The sequence below is a fragment of the Borostomias antarcticus genome (assembly GCF_949987555.1).
Source record: "Borostomias antarcticus genome assembly, chromosome: 15".
NCBI classification, from domain to species: domain Eukaryota; kingdom Metazoa; phylum Chordata; class Actinopteri; order Stomiiformes; family Stomiidae; genus Borostomias; species Borostomias antarcticus.
The window spans coordinates 25,908,368-25,928,135 of NC_140248.1; positions in this window are offsets into that span (position 1 = coordinate 25,908,368).

Genomic DNA, 19,768 nt, shown 5'->3' on the forward strand with positions numbered 1-19,768 from the left:
CCAGCACGCATGCGCACAGCGTGCTGGAGCAACGATTGCGTGCTGTGCGCATGCGTGCTGGAGCAAGTGGGGAAGCTATTTCGTTTCGAAATATCATATTACAGAGGCATGTGAAAAACCACAACAGGCCTACTCTCTATGTAAGCACAACTAGCGATTCATAAAGACAGATTGATGAAAACAACCGTTTCGCGGCAGAAAATAGATTTTTAGAAACTGCATTCTCGGTGCCCCGACCACCGCCATTGGTGGTCCCTCATCCCCGGATTGATGGTCCCTCATCCCCGAATAATAGTTATTGATTAGGGTGATAACATGTCTATCCATCATTCCTTCTTCCTCATTTTGCTTTGCTGTATGCTGTGATTTCTATCACATTTTTCTCTTTATTTTTGTACGTGATCTCACCTCATTTCAAGTGAACGTTGACTGTAGATTCTTATAAAGGGGAAAATTATATAAAAAGGTTGAATTAACTCTCCCTTTGTTTCTTTCCCTCTTTCAATCTCTCTGCCTCTATCTGTGATCTGGCCTGGATGTGTTTCCAGCTTGCAGGGTCTGTGAACACAGCCAAGGGGTTCAGCTGTGAGTCATGTCCAACTGGATACTGTGTCATTTATTGAATGTCAATTTCATTTTATTTATATAGCACCATTCATACAAATTAAAGTAGCACGTAGTGTTTTCCATAAAAAAATACTCACAATACTCACAACTTTCCCTCAGTGGTGTGGGAGTGGACCAGACTCCAGAACCTGACTTCTAACTGGCTCCAACGCTCTGTTTCAGGACAACTATAGCACATGAGACCAGTGGGCTATGGGGAACACTTATGAACACACGCCAAATTCTCCCATACATAGGACTTGTATTTCACTGGCAATGTGGCTGTATGTAAATTAAACCCAGGGTCTCCTTTTTGATGTCACAAACTAGTTTAATTTGAAGACATTGTGATTCTTTATCACATATGTGGTGTCTTCAAGCAATTTGTTGGACACGTCTTCAAACGGGTACTTTTGAAAGTTTCACCTTCAGTAATCACACACACACATTATACCTTGGAAGTGCTGTTTATCTCAAGGAGGAGCTGCCTGAACCTGCCATCACAAAGACACCTCCAGCTCTACCTTATGTGATGAGAGATGGCCTTGTCTGAGCAAAGTGTATAGGAGTTGTGGGGGATTTGTTTTTGAGTGGAGAAAGGGGGTGGGGGTTATGAATTAAGGTAAAGGGTAATGATTGTGAAAAATGATATTTGGTGCCTTGTTTTATATCAATGGCTGTAGTACATTTTTTACTATGATGGTCAAATATTAGTAATTGGATTAGATTAACTATTTCTATTATTTATTTGTCAGTATTGCAAAGTGAATGAAATGTGTTCTGGTCTGGAGCACAAGAAAAGCTAAAATAATGGGGGACTTAGGCACAAAAAAAACATTTCCACGATGTAAAAAAAAAAAGCACATTTCATGTAGCCTTACATTTAATTATATATGGATGTCTCCACAACTATTAACTAAGGAATATAAGTCAAATCCATGCTTGACAAACATGACAATTCTTTATGACAACTATTTTCCACCGCTAATGCTGTCCGTCGCTGATGAAGACGGACATGAGCACTTTATCGGTCCCCATGGTGCGTCCCCTGCATGCTGCCTACTGTCTGCTCTTGGCTGCCCTTAGAGGAAGGATGGCAGAATGGGTGAAGAGCAGAGAACTTCATCAGTGGACACACCTGTCTCTCTGTGTGTGTTTCAACATTGATGCGCCATCACTGGGTGCTGTGTGCAACAACTGTCTGACAATAAAAGTTGTTTGTTTTTTGGTGTTATTCCCTTTTATCAGTGTGAAGAATATAAAGGCATGACAACTTTTTGAATAACATTGTGCAGTCCACAGTGCATCTGGGCAAGGCACCTTGACATTACACATGGCTGTTTGGCTAAAACAATATCAAAAGCAAGTCAGTATGTTTCCCATGTTATGCTTTATGAGTAAAGTGATCAGAAATGCAGTGACATATTGTTTTAACAATGCTTTATCAAAATAAAAATGCTACATCTCTTGCAGGGAAGGACATGTGCTTATAGTATTTACAATATCTTTGCAGATATATGAACATTAAATTAACTTTAATCAGTCTAAAAAATATCTAGTTCTTCTGATAATAATGGTCAATAAACTGACTGAAATCATGATATTTTGACCAAAAAATTAAAAACACATGGCTACTTAACATACAATTTTACCTCAGAGCTTTTCCTCAATCATGTTCATGATAAATTGCCCTCCAGTATGTCTCACCCTGATCACTGGAGATAGCCCCCAGAGTCAGTCCTCCTCCTCAGGCATTCCCAGAGGTGTGAGACCACCACAAACAGCTCACTTCTGCTCAGGTCCAATGTTTTCTTGGAGCCCTTCTTGCTAAATGAGTAACTGTCAGGAGAACAAGACCTTCTCAGACCAGCTACTCCACATCTCTTTGGCCTGGGTGCAATGATAACACCAACTCTAGCAAGAGAATGCAGTGAAGCACTCCTGTACCTGTAGCAGGGATAGTTATCTTCTTCCCTCTCATCTCCAGTCACGGTTGCACTCCCAGAATTCCCTTTTTGGCATAAACCCCGCCCACTAACCCTAACCCACTTAGGGAGGAGTTTGAATATGATAATATAATACCGCACTGCTTTCTGGGTATTCACCATAATCAGACTTTGTACCTTTATAAAACAATGAGGAAATAAGATGGAAGGCTGAAACCAATGCCAAATGAACATTTAGTTTGGGATACATATCTTTGGAAGATAATATTACATTTTTTTAATTTTTTCACCATGGGTGTGTTTGGTGTTCAGTTTAATTGGGTCCCCTAGTGGTTTACAGCAGAGTCAAGGCCCGATGATGCTCGAATCCGTATTGAGTATCCTAGGGCCTTCACGTCTGTCGGTGAGTTTCTTTGAACAGTGTAGGAGCCGAATTCAGGGGTTTATGTGGCATGCCCGCAAAACTTCTCAGGGAATACCGCACTGTCTTAGACTCTCATACGGGACTTAACCTTCAGCCGGTAGAAGCTTGTGGGGTGGATGGTGAGACTCACCACCACCCCTCCGCCGGATGTGGAGGTTTAGGGTTCAGAGACTTATAGATAGAGGAACCTCTCTTGAGTCTTCGGCCGGTAGAAGCTTGAGGGGTGGATGGTGAGACTCACCACTACCCCTCCGCCGGCAAGGAGGCACAGAGAGGAACCTTTCTCAGGCTCTGGTCGGACAGCTGTGGCAACCTTACGGTGACAACAAGCAGTTTGTTTGGCCAGGGGGTAAGTATGCGGCCCTCCAGGGTTCCACTTGGAACAGCACGCTGGATGTGGTGGTCCAGGGCATCAGGACCTTGATCGTTGCCCAGTCTTCTTTGGGGGTTAGCCCTACCCATGCACAGTACATTTGCACCACACTCTTCAACGAGGGAGCCCCCCGGCCTGGGGGCGGTAAGTCCTGAAGTCTGGACCCAGTTAGCCATCAACTAAATGGCAGGGTTACCCTTAACCCTAACCCTTTGAAGATGAGGGAATTTATGTAGGATTGGTAGTTGCCCAATCACCCAACCCTAATCAGCTCAGGAATAGAGTACAGGGTTAGGGTGTTTCATGAGCCTAAGTCCATACTCCCTTTCAGAAAGGTTGTCAGTTCATTCTCTGCTACATTGGTTTTGGAAGTGGGATGGGGGCAGTGGGGCCATCGGAGAGGCGCATGAGGACGTGAGGGACTTGGTATAATGTAATGGCCCTCTATGGCCTGTTAACAGTTGTGCTAAGATAAATGGCTCTCGGTGTTGTGGTTGGTGAGCCGGGTTTGGAAGTGAGAGGTCAATGGTTTGATTCCTTCTTGGGGCGACTTCTTTCAAACAAACATAATTACATGAGGCAGCATGCCGTCTTCCTTTTTCCTCCCCAAAGCTCTTCTGAGTTTGAGCCCACTCCACTTTACCCTTGCTGATTGCTCATTCAGCTCAGGTGTGCAGGATCAGCTAGGTGCAAGCACTCAGCTCCTCAAACTACAGACTGAAGGGTCCTAGTAGTAGCCTTTATTTAAACTAAAGGGGCCACATTAAGGTTTTCACCTCATTTTCAAGTGTGTTGAGTTGACAAACGCATACTAAGCAAAAAACAGCTCCTGGGAGCTGTAATTGTAGGGCGGCTGCAATTTTGCCATCTGTAGGCTTCCCCTGGTGGCCATATCAGGGATTGACAGCCCCAGCTTGCCACTGGTCTAACGCTCCTTTTTTCATTTGACCCTAACCCTCTATGGCCTGTTAACAGCTGTGCTAAGATAAATGGCTCTTGGTGTTGTGGTAAGTGAGCCGGGTTTGGAAGTGAGAGGTCATTGGTTCGATTCCTGCTTGGGGCGACTTCTTTGGAACATGAGGCAGCATGCTGTCTTCCTTTTGAGTCCACTCTGCTTTGCCCTGGCTGATTGCTCATTCAGCTCAGGTGTGCAGGATCAGCTAGGTGCAAGCACTCAGCTCCTCAAACTACAGCCTGAAGTGTCCTAGTAGTAGCCTTTATTTAAACTAAAGGGGCCACATTAAGGTTTTCACCTCATTTTCAAGTGTGTTGAGTTGACAAACATACTAAGCAATTAACAGCTCCTGGGAGCAGTAATTGTAGGGTGGCTGCAATTTTGCCATCTGTAGGCTTCCCCTGGTGGCCATATCAGGGATTGACGGCCCCAGCTTGCCACTGGTCTAACACTCCTTTTTTCATTTGACCCTAACCCTCTATGGCCTGCTAACAGCTGTGCTAAGATAAATGGCTCTCTTGGTGTTGTGGTTAGTGAGCCGGGTTTGGAAGTGAGAGATCAATGGTTTGATTCCTGCTTGGGGCGACTTCTTTCAAACAAACAATTACATGAGGCAGCATGCCGTCTTCCTTTTTCCTCCCCAAAGCTCTTCTGAGTTTGAGCCCACTCCACTTTGCCCTTGCTGATTGCTCATTCAGCTCAGGTGTGCAGGATCAGCTAGGTGCAAGCACTCAGCTCCTCAAACTACAGCCTGAAGTGTCCTAGTAGTAGCCTTTATTTAAACTAAAGGGGCCACATTAAGGTTTTCACCTCATTTTCAAGTGTGTTGAGTTGACAAACATACTAAGCAATTAACAGCTCCTGGGAGCTTTAATTGTAGGGTGGCTGCAATTTTGCCATCTGTAGGCTTCCCCTGGTGGCCATATCAGGGATTGACAGCCCCAGCTTGCCACTGGTCTAACACTCCTTTTTTAATTTGATCCAAACTGGTCTTTGCAAACCTTCATAGGCCCCCTAACTGTATGACCAAAGATCAATTCAGCCAGAACTATAAAAACCATGTAGCGGCTAAATGCCTCCACCCAAAAATGCAAGTTGCAGTTAACATTCAGTTGGTCTTGAGCGAGGGATGCACATGGATACATGCAACCAGAGATGGGTAGAGGCAAAGGAAGTGAGGGAGGCAAAACTTGAGTAATTGTTTTTATTAAATGTCACAAGTCCCTTTTGAATGCTAATGCTAGCTAGCTACCGTGAATGCTAATGCTAACACTAGCTAGCTAATGCCTTCGCTAGCTAAGGCTAATGCTAACTAGCTAATGCTAACGCCAATGCTAGCTAGCTAAAGCTAGCATTAGTGTTAGAATTAGAATTAGCTAGCTAGCATTAGCATTACCGCTAGCTAGCGAAGGCATTAGCTAGCTAGTGTTAGAATTAGCATTCAAGGTAGCTAGCTAGCATTAGCATTCAAAAGGGCCTTGTGACGTTTAATAAAAACAATTACTCAATTACTCACTTCCTTTGCCTCTACCCATCTCTGGTTGCATGTATCCATGTGCATCCCTCGCTCAAGACCAACTGAATGTTAACTGCAACTTGCATTTGCATTCGGTGACATTTGAATACCAAAATCTAATTAAGTCCAACTGGACATCTTGGCCAAATATGTACAAATTCTGTCAAGCCATTCGTGTTCAGCAGGCCAAAAATACCTTTTGTGAGGTCAGTTACCCTTGACCCCCACAATGTGATCAGTTAATCCTTGAGTCCAATTGGCCATTTTACCCAAATATGAACACATTCCATTAAGCCTTTCTTGAGATTGTGTTCATCAGGCCAAAAACACATTTTGTGAGGCCAGTGACCTTGAACTTTGACCTTTGACGACCAAAACTTTAATCAGTTTATCATTCAGTCCAACTGGCCATTTCGGCCATTTCATTCTAGATCATCTAACATATATCCTGACCATAGCTCTGTACTCTTCCTTGTCCTCACTGATGGCGCCCATGATGGGAGTTATGAGACCCAAACGGAGGTGGCACATTCCAGAGTTGTGGCTGAAAGTGTAGGGTGAACGGGAAGCGTGACAGTACAGCCACATCTGACAGGTAGCCCTGTAGTCTGGCTTACTGTGGCCTGCCTGCCTTGGAGCTTCTCTGTAAGCCAGAGAGGCAAGATGGTGTTCAATGGACTTGAAGTCAAAATGTGACTCGCTGTGCTTCCCGGCCTCCGGGTGCAAGTAAACTCTATGAAACAGGGAAATCATTCTACGTTGATTCAGGCGTGGTATGTGAGCTGCAGGGGGTCCAGGGAGACGCTCACTAGGGGCCTAATGTGCTGCAGTACCAATCTATCAGACCTTAATGATGTGATATCTGTGCCACTGGTCTGTAGTTGACACGGACATTCTCCTTTTGGGCACCAGAACGATGCACAGCTGTGGCACTTAAGGGCTAGAGACTGCCGCATGATTAGGCCGAGTAGCACGAAACACTAGCTTTACTGTCTTTACACTCTTGAGGACAAACACTTTGTATAAGTAAACTCCTTATCTGCCATCAGATGCCTGGAACAATGTCTGTTAATTTAGCTATACCATAGGTCCAAGTGAAGAGTTAAACTCTCACCGCACTAAACTGTAAGAAGTAGTGCGGTCAACACCTCTTGGCCTTTTCCTGAGTTTACTTTGCAGCAAAAGAGGCCACACACCCTTTGGCACCGTAAAGAAGCTGCAACCTGGTCAAAAGCATTACATTGACTCCACCTGCCTCCCTAAATAGAGGTACTTGGCTAATATGCTAGCTTCAAATGCCTTTGGAACACATTGGGCGGCTGTGGCTCAGTGGTAGTGGGCTGTCCAGGTCGGCAGCTCGAATCCCTACTTCTGTCCACATGTCGAAGTGTCCTTAGGCAAGATACTGAGCCACACATTGCTCCCAATGAACAGGCTGGCACCATGCATGGCAGCTGCGCACATTGGCCTTATGCATCCATTCTCACACCATTGTAAAGCGCTTTGGATAAAAGCGCTATAAGTGCAGTCCATTTACCATTTAAGCTATTCACACTTTTGAATTATTTTCTCCAAGCTTCGGACTGTGGCCTTATTTTTATTCCAACAGCCTTGTCAGCCTGTATATCCATCTGATGAATCTGTCAGCTGAACTTGCCTTACCTTTTCTTGTCTTCAACTGGCTAAGGCCTCCAACATGCTCTGGACTACTACTAGGTTGTCCTCAGATGAGCCCTCCATCAGAGCTTCTTGTCATCCCAATCCTCCATACATCTGGCTAGCTAGCCAGTACTTTCCACTCCTGCATTTTGAGTAAATCCATGTATGTTGGCATGGGATGGTCTCTCACACGTCTCCGAGCCTCACAACTAAATACATCGACATCAGTGGCAAACTAAACCCAGTAGCTGCCTTTTTATATCCAAACACCACATTACTTTTCTGTATTAAGTGTTAAAGTAAAATCCTGATACATGCACCACTTACAGAGTATTAGCTTTGTACTTTTATAGACAAAACACTTCTGAGGCCGTCTCTCAAAGAAAAGGCAACATGAGAAACCTTCCGACCCCTCCCCTCACACACACACTGGTTTATCTAATGTGTCACTGATCTCTGGCCAGGAAAAAGTATCTAGACTCTGGCTGTAGCTTGCTTGGGTTGATAAGCATTACCTTGCCAACTTACTGAGCTTGGAAAAGTTGGTTTGATACCTTCCACTATTTAAGTGGGTCTGGTCTGTCAGGGGACAAGAACGTTGGCAGTTCTGATTTTGTCTTCCTCAGAGATCTGGGACTCAGAGGGACCAGCCACTGACTTCTTGAACCTCTGACACAGGTTCAGCATCTTGGGGCATCCCACAAATTTAAAGATCCTCTTGATGTGCAGTTACAGGCACAGCTGTGCCTGACTCAGGAGGGCACTTGTCAGACAGAGACAGACACTCTGTAATAGCTCTCTTTTAGTGTCCACATTGTCATGTTCTACAAGTCATTTAGAACCGATGGTCTACAGTGACTCCATGTCTAGGAGATGACGGTCCTGGAAAAGGTTACATCTTGTGCATTGGTGCCGAGTCAAGCATATTCACTTAAAACATCTGAATGAAACTCGAAATGAATAAACATGGTGTGCACCTTAAAAATGCATCATAATGGGGTACGAATGTCATAATGAATATCTAATCAAAAAGATCCAATAACAAAGATGACATTAAAGGGGGGAAACAACCAAAGTAAAACAGTATGAAGTTAAACCCAATAAAGGGGTTGATTAAGTCTCAAATCATAGATAAGGTTGGATGCTGAAATCCTCATTGACCGTTGGGTGCTAGAGTTCAGTTCATAGATATGCCAGCTCACAGTAAGAGCTCATGTTGCCTCTTCTCCGCGGTGAGCCGACTTGCTCAATGCCCATAAACCTGAGTGATGACACGTTGTGGTTGAATAGTCTGAAATGCATGTCCACAGGGCTTTTTTCATCGCCATGTCTTATGGAGCTCCGATGCTCTAAAATCCTGTATTTTAGAGCTCTGTCTTGCCAACATACACCAAGAACATGGACACCGTAATAAATAAATAACAACACAAGTTGATCTTCAAAAGACCCCCAACTTGCGACATGTCATGTTAGTACACAGACCTCCCTCCCATCCCCAGAACCACCTTTTTAGATATTAGACCATGTAACAGATCCTGTGGCAAATGCACCCAGTGCAAAAGATGCAGAGTTTAGACATCCACGCATGTCTTTCATATCAGATAAAACAACACAACTTGCTCTTCCAAGAACGTTATTTATTTATTACGTATTGTTAGTGTATGTTGGCAAGACAGAGCTCTAAAGTCCAGTATTTCGGCGCTCCATAAGACATGGCGATGGAAAAGCCCTGTGGATATGCATTTCAGACTATTCAACCACAACGTGTCATCACTCAGGTTTATGGGCATTGAGCAAGTCGGCTCACCGCGGAGAGGAGGCAACATGAGGGCTCTTACTGTCGTGAGCTGGTATGGATCTATGAACTGAACTCTCTAGCACCTAACGGTCTCAATGAGGATTTCAGCATCCAACCTCATCTATGATTTGAGACTTAATCAGCCCCTTTATTGGGTTTAACTTCATACTGTTTTTCTTTGGTTGTTTCCCCCCTTAAGGTCATCTTTGTTATTGGATCTTTTTGTTTAGATATTCATTTAGACATTTGAACCCCATTATGATGCATTTTCAATGGTGCACACCATGTTTATTCATTTTGAGTTTCATTCAGATGTTTTAAGTTAAGATGTTTGCCTCTGTACCAATGTACAACATGTAACCTTTTCCAGGACCGACATGGTTACTGCAGTAGTCTTTCACCACCACCAGATGGTGGCAGAGGACTGGTTACACAGCTGTCATCGATCAGAACTGATTGCCTGATTGCACTGACCATGTGTATAAGTGTACACTGTTAGAGTAGGCTACTTACTTATTGACCAAGGTGATTGCTTATGTGAAGTCCCTACCTACATATGTTATCCATGGCTCATGAATCTAATGGTATTGCTTAAACTACCATCACATCACATGAGTCGATCAGTCACAGCCTCTCTTAAAATGCTTCTCCCAAGTGTGTGTGCTCCAATGCGCTCTGTCAGAGCGGTGCCACTTGATTTAGACCTCTGTTCGTGCTCACAGCTCAAAGTTCAACTCCTCAGTGTCAACTCACACACGCATTCTTCTTCAACCTCCCCCTCCGGAGGAAAGGCCCAGGTTAGACCCTCTTTAGTCGACCTGGGTGGACGGGCCTAATCACCCACTCCTCTGTTGATGGAAAGAAGTGCCTCTCTCTCCTTGCAAGCTGTTTTTTGAACCCCCTTCCAGGAGGGAGGGGTATTGATGTCACGTCTCTTTGGGTGAACAGTCCTTCTCTCCTCCCTGGCAGATTAACAATCCCTGCATTCAACATCTCTCACTCAAAGCAAGACATAACGGGATAAATGTCTAACATCTTATTAAATATCCTACTTTAAGCATTACCTATATACTCACAGTTGATACATGGATACATTCTCCAATCATTATTGTCATTACTGTCTCACACGTGTACGAGGTTACATAGTCAAGATCAACTAAGAACAGATACATGACTTATAAATGTCTACTTCTACTTTAAGTGATTACATTTCCAATAAATGATTCACTCAACAGTGTTACTTGATTACACCTTCTCCTTTTAACATCTATTTGCAACCTCATACAAGAAAGTTGTTTGTCTTCAGGCAGTTCATCCAACACTATCCCTTTGTTCCTTCTGATAAGTGCCAGACCCTCGCTAGAGAGGCGGGGGGGGTTCCTTAACCTCAGACCTAGCCGGGCCCTTGTCAGTTCCGTGTGTGGACCATTCATTATTCATCCATCCATCCGTTTTTTTTAGAGGGATCCACTTATAATATTTTATTACCTTTCCGGCCTGTCCCAGGTGCTTGGGCCGGATCTGCCACCGTAGGCCTCGTCTCATGTCTGACTCTTGGGCCTAATGTGCCAGCCCTTGATACACTTGGCAGTCCACCTCTTGTGTGTTTGACTTGACAAAGACCTGAGGGTCGAAACGTTGGAATAAACACTACTCTTTTGCACTCACGATTGCCTTGGTCTGTGTGCGGGTTCTATTCTACTTCTTCATGAATACCTGTCAACCCAGCACACAACAAACGATGTGCATACGACTACCATATTTTCAACCCTTATTCTTCTGAAATAAAAATATAGAGCCTATTTCAACACTGTTCTGAAGACCCAGTGAGTTCAATTAACTGAATGACAATTGAGTTTATTTTGTATTAAACACAATGAGAACTGGCTCTTGAACATTGGATCAACCAGTAAAGAGAAGAAAGTGGTCTGAGTAAAATCATTCCACAAAGTTAGCAAGTCTCATTTTCCCCTCAATCATGAGTCTCAGATGTACACGACTTATGTGGATCAGGTTTCTTACTTGTCCAATTCAGTGATATGGCATTCAATGACTTAAGGTTGGACTCCTCTAGTAGGACTTTACTCCGGATCTTCTTGCTTTCCCAATTAACGTCTACTAAAGGGCAGTTTGCATCACGTCCTCCTTGGTGAAGTTCTCTTTGAACCTTGTGTTCTCTGCAGATTGCAGATGTCTTTGTGATCTTGCAAACTCGTCCTGATATCGACGCATAGAGAATTGCATGATCATCTGTCACTGTCTACTCCTCTTTCCTCCCGATCCGAAGTCCACTACATCCTCCAACTTTGGTGACAGTGGGGGAGCGATCTTGCTAAGGAGACAGAACGTCCTAACTCGGATTTGTCTTCCTTTCATTCCATTAACCCACAAGTTCAATCTTCTCTCAAGCTCTGACTTTGGTCTTCACCTCCTCATTGTCTCTCAGGAGTGATGACACTTGTTTTTTGAGGTGAACAACTTTCTCTGCTAACTAATCAGCATTAAACTCTACTTGCTCACCCTATTTATCGGGATGGGTTCTCTTATTGCAACATGAATGTCTATGAGTTCTGTCAGAGTTCCATCCTGTTTGTCAAACCTTTCTCTGCAAACTAATCTCAGCATTAAACTCTACTTGCTCACCCTATTTATCGGGATGGGTTCTCTTATTGCAACATGAATGTCTACGAGTTCTGTCAGAGTTCCATCCTGTTTGTCAAACCTTTCTCTGCAAACTAATCTCAGCATTAAACTCTACTTGCTCACCCTATTTATCGGGATGGGTTCTCTTATTGCAACATGAATGTCTACGAGTTCTGTCAGAGTTCCATCCTGTTTGTCAAACCTTTCTCTGCAAACTAATCTCAGCATTAAACTCTACTTGCTCACCCTATTTATCGGGATGGGTTCTCTTATTGCAACATGAATGTCTACGAGTTCTGTCAGAGTTCCATCCTGTTTGTCAAACCTTTCTCTGCAAACTAATCTCAGCATTAAACTCTACTTGCTCACCCTATTTATCGGGATGGGTTCTCTTATTGCAACATGAATGTCTACGAGTTCTGTCAGAGTTCCATCCTGTTTGTCAAACCTTTCTCTGCAAACTAATCTCAGCATTAAACTCTACTTGCTCACCCTATTTATCGGGATGGGTGCTCTTATTGCAACATGAATGTCTACGAGTTCTGTCAGAGTTCCATCCTGTTTGTCAAACCTTTCTGAGCTTGATCCCTTCAAGTGAAGTTGGGTTGGAGACCTAGACATTATGGTATGTCATTTTCTCCATCTTTCATTCTCTTGGCATTACGGTCTTTGATAGGAGTAGGCTGTGATGAATCTCTCTCTGACAGATCTAAAGTAGATGGATCATAGTCCTGGTCAAGTGCATGGCACTTACTTTCCCACATTGGCTTTCAGTGACGCAGCTAGCAAGCTATTAGATTGAAATTTTCCAGTTGACGTTGCCTTCAGCAGTACTGAACTAACCCTTACAAGCTCAGTGACTGCATGTGCTTAGTTTTGTCATCTTCCCAGAATTCCAACTCCCAAATTTGTAACTAGTTAACATTATGTTTAACTGAACCCTAACTTAAAGGAACAAGCCAAAATGTTGGTACATTCACTTATTTGCCATCTTCTCCAGAGTCAGACAAAGACACACCCTTCTCTTCTCTGTGCACACAATGGGAAGTATCGAGGCCTGTGCTATTAGCCCATCTTAGGCTAAAGGCAAAGGTGTCGATGTTTCCTATTGTATGCATAGAGAAGAGAAGGGTGTGTCTTTGTCTGTCCCTGGGGAATATGGCAAATAAGCGAATGTACCAATTTTTGGCTTGTTCCTTTACCCTAGGGCCAGGTGGAGTCCCCCAGGGCCAGGTTTATGGACAAGATACCCCCCAGCTGTTCCCTAGGGTTAGGGTTAGGGTTAAGATACCCCCCAGCTGTTCCCTAGGGTTAGGGTTAGGGTTAAGATACCCCCCAGCTGTTCCCTAGGGTTAGGGTTAGGGTTAAGATACCCCCCAGCTGTTCCCTAGGGTTAGGGTTAGGGTTAAGATACCCCCCAGCTGTTCCCTAGGGTTAGGGTTAGGGTTAAGATACCCCCCAGCTGTTCCCTAGGGTTAGGGTTAGGGTTAAGATACCCCCCAGCTGTTCCCTAGGGTTAGGGTTAGGGTTAAGATACCCCCCAGCTGTTCCCTAGGGTTAGGGTTAGGGTTAAGATACCCCCCAGCTGTTCCCTAGGGTTAGGGTTAGGGTTAAGATACCCCCCAGCTGTTCCCTAGGGTTAGGGTTAGGGTTAAGATACCCCCCAGCTGTTCCCTAGGGTTAGGGTTAGGGTTAAGATACCCCCCAGCTGTTCCCTAGGGTTAGGGTTAGGGTTAAGATACCCCCCAGCTGTTCCCTAGGGTTAGGGTTAGGGTTAAGATACCCCCCAGCTGTTCCCTAGGGTTAGGGTTAGGGTTAAGATACCCCCCAGCTGTTCCCTAGGGTTAGGGTTAGGGTTAAGATACCCCCCAGCTGTTCCCTAGGGTTAGGGTTAGGGTTAAGATACCCCCCAGCTGTTCCCTAGGGTTAGGGTTAGGGTTAAGATACCCCCCAGCTGTTCCCTAGGGTTAGGGTTAGGGTTAAGATACCCCCCAGCTGTTCCCTAGGGTTAGGGTTAGGGTTAAGATACCCCCCAGCTGTTCCCTAGGGTTAGGGTTAGGGTTAAGATACCCCCCAGCTGTTCCCTAGGGTTAGGGTTAGGGTTAAGATACCCCCCAGCTGTTCCCTAGGGTTAGGGTTAGGGTTAAGATACCCCCCAGCTGTTCCCTAGGGTTAGGGTTAGGGTTAAGATACCCCCCAGCTGTTCCCTAGGGTTAGGGTTAGGGTTAAGATACCCCCCAGCTGTTCCCTAGGGTTAGGGTTAGGGTTAAGATACCCCCCAGCTGTTCCCTAGGGTTAGGGTTAGGGTTAAGATACCCCCCAGCTGTTCCCTAGGGTTAGGGTTAGGGTTAAGATACCCCCCAGCTGTTCCCTAGGGTTAGGGTTAGGGTTAAGATACCCCCCAGCTGTTCCCTAGGGTTAGGGTTAGGGTTAAGATACCCCCCAGCTGTTCCCTAGGGTTAGGGTTAGGGTTAAGATACCCCCCAGCTGTTCCCTAGGGTTAGGGTTAGGGTTAAGATACCCCCCAGCTGTTCCCTAGGGTTAGGGTTAGGGTTAAGATACCCCCCAGCTGTTCCCTAGGGTTAGGGTTAGGGTTAAGATACCCCCCAGCTGTTCCCTAGGGTTAGGGTTAGGGTTAAGATACCCCCCAGCTGTTCCCTAGGGTTAGGGTTAGGGTTAAGATACCCCCCAGCTGTTCCCTAGGGTTAGGGTTAGGGTTAAGATACCCCCCAGCTGTTCCCTAGGGTTAGGGTTAGGGTTAAGATACCCCCCAGCTGTTCCCTAGGGTTAGGGTTAGGGTTAAGATACCCCCCAGCTGTTCCCTAGGGTTAGGGTTAGGGTTAAGATACCCCCCAGCTGTTCCCTAGGGTTAGGGTTAGGGTTAAGATACCCCCCAGCTGTTCCCTAGGGTTAGGGTTAGGGTTAAGATACCCCCCAGCTGTTCCCTAGGGTTAGGGTTAGGGTTAAGATACCCCCCAGCTGTTCCCTAGGGTTAGGGTTAGGGTTAAGATACCCCCCAGCTGTTCCCTAGGGTTAGGGTTAGGGTTAAGATACCCCCCAGCTGTTCCCTAGGGTTAGGGTTAGGGTTAAGATACCCCCCAGCTGTTCCCTAGGGTTAGGGTTAGGGTTAAGATACCCCCCAGCTGTTCCCTAGGGTTAGGGTTAGGGTTAAGATACCCCCCAGCTGTTCCCTAGGGTTAGGGTTAGGGTTAAGATACCCCCCAGCTGTTCCCTAGGGTTAGGGTTAGGGTTAAGATACCCCCCAGCTGTTCCCTAGGGTTAGGGTTAGGGTTAAGATACCCCCCAGCTGTTCCCTAGGGTTAGGGTTAGGGTTAAGATACCCCCCAGCTGTTCCCTAGGGTTAGGGTTAGGGTTAAGATACCCCCCAGCTGTTCCCTAGGGTTAGGGTTAGGGTTAAGATACCCCCCAGCTGTTCCCTAGGGTTAGGGTTAGGGTTAAGATACCCCCCAGCTGTTCCCTAGGGTTAGGGTTAGGGTTAAGATACCCCCCAGCTGTTCCCTAGGGTTAGGGTTAGGGTTAAGATACCCCCCAGCTGTTCCCTAGGGTTAGGGTTAGGGTTAAGATACCCCCCAGCTGTTCCCTAGGGTTAGGGTTAGGGTTAAGATACCCCCCAGCTGTTCCCTAGGGTTAGGGTTAGGGTTAAGATACCCCCCAGCTGTTCCCTAGGGTTAGGGTTAGGGTTAAGATACCCCCCAGCTGTTCCCTAGGGTTAGGGTTAGGGTTAAGATACCCCCCAGCTGTTCCCTAGGGTTAGGGTTAGGGTTAAGATACCCCCCAGCTGTTCCCTAGGGTTAGGGTTAGGGTTAAGATACCCCCCAGCTGTTCCCTAGGGTTAGGGTTAGGGTTAAGATACCCCCCAGCTGTTCCCTAGGGTTAGGGTTAGGGTTAAGATACCCCCCAGCTGTTCCCTAGGGTTAGGGTTAGGGTTAAGATACCCCCCAGCTGTTCCCTAGGGTTAGGGTTAGGGTTAAGATACCCCCCAGCTGTTCCCTAGGGTTAGGGTTAGGGTTAAGATACCCCCCAGCTGTTCCCTAGGGTTAGGGTTAGGGTTAAGATACCCCCCAGCTGTTCCCTAGGGTTAGGGTTAGGGTTAAGATACCCCCCAGCTGTTCCCTAGGGTTAGGGTTAGGGTTAAGATACCCCCCAGCTGTTCCCTAGGGTTAGGGTTAGGGTTAAGATACCCCCCAGCTGTTCCCTAGGGTTAGGGTTAGGGTTAAGATACCCCCCAGCTGTTCCCTAGGGTTAGGGTTAGGGTTAAGATACCCCCCAGCTGTTCCCTAGGGTTAGGGTTAGGGTTAAGATACCCCCCAGCTGTTCCCTAGGGTTAGGGTTAGGGTTAAGATACCCCCCAGCTGTTCCCTAGGGTTAGGGTTAGGGTTAAGATACCCCCCAGCTGTTCCCTAGGGTTAGGGTTAGGGTTAAGATACCCCCCAGCTGTTCCCTAGGGTTAGGGTTAGGGTTAAGATACCCCCCAGCTGTTCCCTAGGGTTAGGGTTAGGGTTAAGATACCCCCCAGCTGTTCCCTAGGGTTAGGGTTAGGGTTAAGATACCCCCCAGCTGTTCCCTAGGGTTAGGGTTAGGGTTAAGATACCCCCCAGCTGTTCCCTAGGGTTAGGGTTAGGGTTAAGATACCCCCCAGCTGTTCCCTAGGGTTAGGGTTAGGGTTAAGATACCCCCCAGCTGTTCCCTAGGGTTAGGGTTAGGGTTAAGATACCCCCCAGCTGTTCCCTAGGGTTAGGGTTAGGGTTAAGATACCCCCCAGCTGTTCCCTAGGGTTAGGGTTAGGGTTAAGATACCCCCCAGCTGTTCCCTAGGGTTAGGGTTAGGGTTAAGATACCCCCCAGCTGTTCCCTAGGGTTAGGGTTAGGGTTAAGATACCCCCCAGCTGTTCCCTAGGGTTAGGGTTAGGGTTAAGATACCCCCCAGCTGTTCCCTAGGGTTAGGGTTAGGGTTAAGATACCCCCCAGCTGTTCCCTAGGGTTAGGGTTAGGGTTAAGATACCCCCCAGCTGTTCCCTAGGGTTAGGGTTAGGGTTAAGATACCCCCCAGCTGTTCCCTAGGGTTAGGGTTAGGGTTAAGATACCCCCCAGCTGTTCCCTAGGGTTAGGGTTAGGGTTAAGATACCCCCCAGCTGTTCCCTAGGGTTAGGGTTAGGGTTAAGATACCCCCAGCTGTTCCCTAGGGTTAGGGTTAGGGTTAGGGTTAGGGTTAGGGTTAGGGTTAGGGTTAGGGTTAGGGTTAGGGTTAGGGTTAGGGTTAGGGTTAGGGTTAGGGTTAGGGTTAGGGTTAGGGTTAGGGTTAGGGTTAGGGTTAGGGTTAGGGTTAGGGTTAGGGTTAGGGTTAGGGTTAGGGTTAGGGTTAGGGTTAGGGTTAGGGTTAGGGTTAGGGTTAGGGTTAGGGTTAGGGTTAGGGTTAGGGTTAGGGTTAGGGTTAGGGTTAGGGTTAGGGTTAGGGTTAGGGTTAGGGTTAGGGTTAGGGTTAGGGTTAGGGTTAGGGTTAGGGTTAGGGTTAGGGTTAGGGTTAGGGTTAGGGTTAGGGTTAGGGTTAGGGTTAGGGTTAGGGTTAGGGTTAGGGTTAGGGTTAGGGTTAGGGTTAGGGTTAGGGTTAGGGTTAGGGTTAGGGTTAGGGTTAGGGTTAGGGTTAGGGTTAGGGTTAGGGTTAGGGTTAGGGTTAGGGTTAGGGTTAGGGTTAGGGTTAGGGTTAGGGTTAGGGTTAGGGTTAGGGTTAGGGTTAGGGTTAGGGTTAGGGTTAGGGTTAGGGTTAGGGTTAGGGTTAGGGTTAGGGTTAGGGTTAGGGTTAGGGTTAGGGTTAGGGTTAGGGTTAGGGTTAGGGTTAGGGTTAGGGTTAGGGTTAGGGTTAGGGTTAGGGTTAGGGTTAGGGTTAGGGTTAGGGTTAGGGTTAGGGTTAGGGTTAGGGTTAGGGTTAGGGTTAGGGTTAGGGTTAGGGTTAGGGTTAGGGTTAGGGTTAGGGTTAGGGTTAGGGTTAGGGTTAGGGTTAGGGTTAGGGTTAGGGTTAGGGTTAGGGTTAGGGTTAGGGTTAGGGTTAGGGTTAGGGTTAGGGTTAGGGTTAGGGTTAGGGTTAGGGTTAGGGTTAGGGTTAGGGTTAGGGTTAGGGTTAGGGTTAGGGTTAGGGTTAGGGTTAGGGTTAGGGTTAGGGTTAGGGTTAGGGTTAGGGTTAGGGTTAGGGTTAGGGTTAGGGTTAGGGTTAGGGTTAGGGTTAGGGTTAGGGTTAGGGTTAGGGTTAGGGTTAGGGTTAGGGTTAGGGTTAGGGTTAGGGTTAGGGTTAGGGTTAGGGTTAGGGTTAGGGTTAGGGTTAGGGTTAGGGTTAGGGTTAGGGTTAGGGTTAGGGTTAGGGTTAGGGTTAGGGTTAGGGTTAGGGTTAGGGTTAGGGTTAGGGTTAGGGTTAGGGTTAGGGTTAGGGTTAGGGTTAGGGTTAGGGTTAGGGTTAGGGTTAGGGTTAGGGTTAGGGTTAGGGTTAGGGTTAGGGTTAGGGTTAGGGTTAGGGTTAGGGTTAGGGTTAGGGTTAGGGTTAGGGTTAGGGTTAGGGTTAGGGTTAGGGTTAGGGTTAGGGTTAGGGTTAGGGTTAGGGTTAGGGTTAGGGTTAGGGTTAGGGTTAGGGTTAGGGTTAGGGTTAGGGTTAGGGTTAGGGTTAGGGTTAGGGTTAGGGTTAGGGTTAGGGTTAGGGTTAGGGTTAGGGTTAGGGTTAGGGTTAGGGTTAGGGTTAGGGTTAGGGTTAGGGTTAGGGTTAGGGTTAGGGTTAGGGTTAGGGTTAGGGTTAGGGTTAGGGTTAGGGTTAGGGTTAGGGTTAGGGTTAGGGTTAGGGTTAGGGTTAGGGTTAGGGTTAGGGTTAGGGTTAGGGTTAGGGTTAGGGTTAGGGTTAGGGTTAGGGTTAGGGTTAGGGTTAGGGTTAGGGTTAGGGTTAGGGTTAGGGTTAGGGTTAGGGTTAGGGTTAGGGTTAGGGTTAGGGTTAGGGTTAGGGTTAGGGTTAGGGTTAGGGTTAGGGTTAGGGTTAGGGTTAGGGTTAGGGTTAGGGTTAGGGTTAGGGTTAGGGTTAGGGTTAGGGTTAGGGTTAGGGTTAGGGTTAGGGTTAGGGTTAGGGTTAGGGTTAGGGTTAGGGTTAGGGTTAGGGTTAGGGTTAGGGTTAGGGTTAGGGTTAGGGTTAGGGTTAGGGTTAGGGTTAGGGTTAGGGTTAGGGTTAGGGTTAGGGTTAGGGTTAGGGTTAGGGTTAGGGTTAGGGTTAGGGTTAGGGTTAGGGTTAGGGTTAGGGTTAGGGTTAGGGTTAGGGTTAGGGTTAGGGTTAGGGTTAGGGTTAGGGTTAGGGTTAGGGTTAGGGTTAGGGTTAGGGTTAGGGTTAGGGTTAGGGTTAGGGTTAGGGTTAGGGTTAGGGTTAGGGTTAGGGTTAGGGTTAGGGTTAGGGTTAGGGTTAGGGTTAGGGTTAGGGTTAGGGTTAGGGTTAGGGTTAGGGTTAGGGTTAGGGTTAGGGTTAGGGTTAGGGTTAGGGTTAGGGTTAGGGTTAGGGTTAGGGTTAGGGTTAGGGTTAGGGTTAGGGTTAGGGTTAGGGTTAGGGTTAGGGTTAGGGTTAGGGTTAGGGTTAGGGTTAGGGTTAGGGTTAGGGTTAGGGTTAGGGTTAGGGTTAGGGTTAGGGTTAGGGTTAGGGTTAGGGTTAGGGTTAGGGTTAGGGTTAGGGTTAGGGTTAGGGTTAGGGTTAGGGTTAGGGTTAGGGTTAGGGTTAGGGTTAGGGTTAGGGTTAGGGTTAGGGTTAGGGTTAGGGTTAGGGTTAGGGTTAGGGTTAGGGTTAGGGTTAGGGTTAGGGTTAGGGTTAGGGTTA